The following is a 4595-nucleotide window of genomic DNA, read 5'->3' as shown; positions in this document are numbered from 1 at the left end:
CCCCACACAGATGCCTGGAGGCGTTGCTATTACCATCACGTGAATGACACGGTAGGTCCTGCCAGACCTACGGCCTGCAAAACCTGAAGACGACCAGCACACAGGCGCATACGTATCGATCTCGTTCTGTCCTCGCCAAAACTGCTGGCTGAGCTGCCATCAGCCTCAGTGACGGACAGCAGGCAAGACTCTCTCATCTGGCTTAGCTCACATGCAGCTCCTAGGAAAAGAGCTCTTTCAGAAAAGTCAGGTCTGGTTATGTTGGGAAAGTGTTTCAAGGAAATGTTTTTAATACTCTAGGTTGGTAGAGTATGGCATGGTAATACTCTAAGCATGGTAATCTCCCTCCAAGTCCTAGCTCTGCCACCGATAACCTGCTTGCTCATCAAAACCGATTCAATGTTATTCCTTGGAAATCTCTACCTTTCTTTCTTGGCACCAAAAGGGTGGCACTTCTTTCCGAGTGCAAGAGGAGTTACATAGGGTATACAGACAGCCCACGGAAAACGGAGAAATGAGTCTGGGATCACTTGCATCCACATTCCTTGGCATTCCAAGACTCCTATCCCACTCCTTTCCTTGCCAGCAGTCAAGAAAGACAGCCTGCGCAACATGTACAAGATGCTGACTTGGCCAGTGTCCTGCTTTCGGCTGGGACAGAGTTAATTTTCTTCCTAGTAGCTGGTACAGTGCTGTGTTTTGGATTTAGGATGAGAAGAAAGTTGATAACACACTGATGTTGGAGTTGTTGCTAAGTAGTGTATACACTAGTCAAGGACTTTTCAGCTTCCCGTGCTCTGCCAGGTGCACAAGCAGCTGGGAGGGGGCACAGCCAAGACAGTTGCCCCAAACTGGCCAAAGGGCTATTCCATACCATATGGAGTCACACTAAGGATATAAACTGTGGGGAGTTGGCGGGGGTTCGAGTTAACCCTAGGGGTTCGGGTTAGGGTTAGGGGTTAGGGTTAGAGGTTAGGATTAGGGTTAGGGTTAGGGGTTTGGGTTAGGGTTAGGGTCATTCGGGTTAGCTTTAGGGGTTAGGGTCATTAGGGTTAGCTTTAGGGGTTAGGGTTAGCTTTAGGGTTAAATGGTTGCAAGCCTCTTTGCTGTGAGCAATACCTGTTCATTGCCCTGTGGATTTCTTTTTTTTTTTTTGTTTTCCCCCTGGAGTCATTTTTAGAAATGCCTGAGCTGTTTCCCTTGGAAAAAGATCCCAAAACAAAAGAGCCAGAGAACAACAGGACTCTGTCAGAGCAAAGGTCCATGTGGCCCAATACTCTTGTCTCCAAGGTGGCCAACCGTCAACGTCTAAAGGAGAGCATATGAGCAGTGCAGGTCTACTTCTGCCGGGGTCCTGGGGGTGCTCATAGGCCTCAAGGGCTGGGACCGGCCTCCCCTGGCATCCCCACCCACACCGTCTCCTGCCAAGGGCCCAGGGGACGTGGTGTCTCAGCTCAGCCTGGGGGCCTTCGGTTCCTGCCTGAGCAATGGTGTGGGTGTGCCCGCCTCTGCCCCTCTCTCCTGCATGGGCCTGGGACCTGCACTGCAGAGAGCTGCTCTCCTGCATGGACCCCTCAGACCTAGGTCATAGCTTGTCATGCAGAGCTAGATGCAGAACAGAGCAGAACTATTCTATTCTGTTCTGTTCTAGTCTAGTCTAGTCTATTGCCTGCGCTCACCGGGAGTCGAGTAACAGCGAGACTGCTACTTGCCGGAAATGCCAGGGGGATTTCAGCTCCAAAAACACTTTCAAGGGCACAAATCAGAAAGATTACAAGTGGAAGCAGGGGTTTATGTTGAGATTTTATTTTCTGTTCTCTCATTTTCTCTCCTTTTCTCTCATTGCCTGGTATTGGATGGTATTTTAGGGTGTTTTTCGGAATGTGTTTCACAGCCGCTGCTCACAAGCATTAACACAACGCGCAGGTGTAGCCAGGAGCAGGCTGATGCATTCTTCAGTTCAGCTTGCAAAAAAGATCACTTGCAGTGTGGCAAAGGCACGTCACAGAGCTACAGAAAGTAGCAGCGGGAAGAGAGGCCAAGCAGTGCCTGTTTCCTGAAGAGTGAAGACTTGAAGAACGAGGATCAGCACCAACCGCACACAAAAGACGACGAAGAAGAAGGGGTGTGTGGTAGCGTGGGGCATTTTCCAAAGCAGGACACATGTCGATGACAAGCAGCCTTTTTGCCTTCCCAAACTTGCTGCGCTGTGCTTCTTGGCCAGGGATGCATGACAAGCACTCTCGTGCCTGCCCCGCGCTTGTATCCCATGCAGGGAGAGCTGCAAAGTGGCAGCTCCTGATGGTGCAGCAAGCCTGCAGCCCTGCCGAGCACGGGCTGTTTTGCACAAGCAAGAACCCCTGGGGAAACGGAGCCAAGGGAAGAGCAGAGCTCGCTCCCACTGCAAACTTGCAATGGGCAAGAGAGCCCCAGGCAGCCAGGGCGCAAGTGGCACCTTGGCGGTGCAAGAGCAGCAGGCAAGAACCTCGCCGCAAGGGCCCCGAGGACCCTGACAAGGGGCTGTGCTCAGTGCTACAGAGGACAAGAAGCAACCCCCGGGGGCCACCCTGGCGGCCCACCCGGGAGTCTAGCAAGCTTCCTCCCCCCGGATGCGGGGCACGAGGGCCACCTTCGTGGAGCAGGAGCAGCAGGCACCTAGCCAAAAGGGCCCAAAGAAGCCCTGGCAGGGGCCGTGTGCTCGGTGCTGCAGAGGAAGGCAAAAAACCCCCGGGGACACTTGCTAGCCCACCTTGGGGGAAAAAAAAAGCCTTCCTCCCCCCAGCTGCAGGGCACGAGAGGCCATCTTCGTGGTGCATGAGCAGCAGGCAGTAACCTAGCCAAAAAGGACCAGAGGAGCCCTGCGCTGACTAGTGGTCATGCTCAATGCTGCAGAGGAAGGCAAAAAACCCCCGGGGACCAGTGCCAATCTGCCCCGGGGGAAAATTCCTTCCTGACCCCAGAGCTGGCGATCGGCTATTCCCTGAGCATGTGAGCAAGACCTGCCTCCTCGTCCCACAGGCTGGTCACGCCTCCCAGGAGGTGCCCAAGCCCTATTCTCCCTCAACCTGCAGCCATCTCCGGGGCTTCCCAGAGTGGCCAAATGCCCCCGGCCCCATCGACCTTGGGGGCAAGAATCCCTCCCGCGCCTGGCAGGAGACCAGTGCGTGCTCCAAAGCACTGGGACCCCTGGGCAACATCTCCGCATCCCATTTCTTACGGCTGCTGCCACTGGCTCCGCAGGGCATGAGGACGGCGAGCTCTGCAGTGCTCCTCAAGAAGACACTCCCTTGCTCTTGCCACCGCTTTCCAGCTGAAAAGGCCCGATAGCCTCGGGCACCGCCAGCTCTTGCTGGTTCTTCTCATCTCCAGCAGCCTTGTCCAGCCTCCGGTCTTCCTCCCTCAGCCCCCTCCAAGGCATTCTGCCAGCTCTTCAAGGACTTCCTCTCGGATGTCTGCGGGCTGCCCCCGGGCCAGCTCTGTGGCGACGGGAGGATGCCCCCTTTTATCCCGCCCCGGGGCATTGTGACTGCTGCGTTGCCGGGCGGTGGCACTGTGCCATGGGGGTGACCGCCCCGCCCCCCCGCCCCGCGCAGCCCCGCCCGCCGCCCCTCTGCCCAGCGTCCTTTGGAGGAAGGCCTTTGGGGTGCTGGCCCCGAGGCAGTCCCTGTGCCCCGGGGGCCCGGGGGGCTGTCCCTTCTCCTTGCTGGCCACGCACTGGGCACAGCTGCTGAGCGTCCCGGACGCGTCCTCTGCCACTCGGCTCCCAAGGACAAACCTAGTGCCGTTACTCTTCTCTCAGGCTGCGGCAGAAACCAACCCTGCAGCCCGAAGACCACCCCCATTAGCCGTCCCCTCTCTGCGCCACAGCTAACGGCCACGAGCTCACGCAGCGAGGAGGACCAGGGACTTGACCTGGCTGAACACAAACCCTTTTCCGGGGGGCGCAACGGGGGTGACTTCAGCAGCCGCAGCCTGGGGGAAAGCCAAAGTGCAACCAGAGCCAGAGGTTGGGATGGACGGTGCCAAGAGACCACCATGGAAAGAACACAGGCTCTGAAAAACGGCGGAGCGGAGGTTACACTGGTGTGCTGGAAAGGCTGCTCATTTTCAGACCTAGAACCTTTGGCTCCGTGCCCAAAGCACAGGCAGGCAAACGACGACTCTTCCAAACTGTCAAAACAGCCCATTGCTGCTATCGCCCTCACATCCCCTTTTCCCACTGAAACCCAGCTGCGCAGTTGGCCGTGTTTAGACGGGATACAAAACTGCAGGCATTTAGGGAGGAGGAATGATCAGTTGCTGCTGATCATGCCGCTGTGGGTAAGGAGTTGGCTGGCCAGGTGGCCATCCGACACTAAAAGGCAAGTGCCTCTCTTTAAGAGTCCCGACGCGCCTGGAAGACCGCTGCCAAGAAGGACGCAGGATTTTGCCTTTTATAGGCCCGCCTGAAACCACCCGAGAACGTCGGTGTGGTGAAATTCTTGATGACGTTATTCCCATACAAAGGAACTTCATTGTTTGGGTTGTTTGAAATTGATTAAAGCAACTACAACAAACACTCTTCTGGCACACTCTTGGTAACTCGTTTGCAAAAC

The sequence above is a fragment of the Mycteria americana genome, unplaced genomic scaffold (assembly GCF_035582795.1).
Source record: "Mycteria americana isolate JAX WOST 10 ecotype Jacksonville Zoo and Gardens unplaced genomic scaffold, USCA_MyAme_1.0 Scaffold_27, whole genome shotgun sequence".
NCBI classification, from domain to species: domain Eukaryota; kingdom Metazoa; phylum Chordata; class Aves; order Ciconiiformes; family Ciconiidae; genus Mycteria; species Mycteria americana.
Note: the sequence above shows the minus strand (reverse complement) of the source record.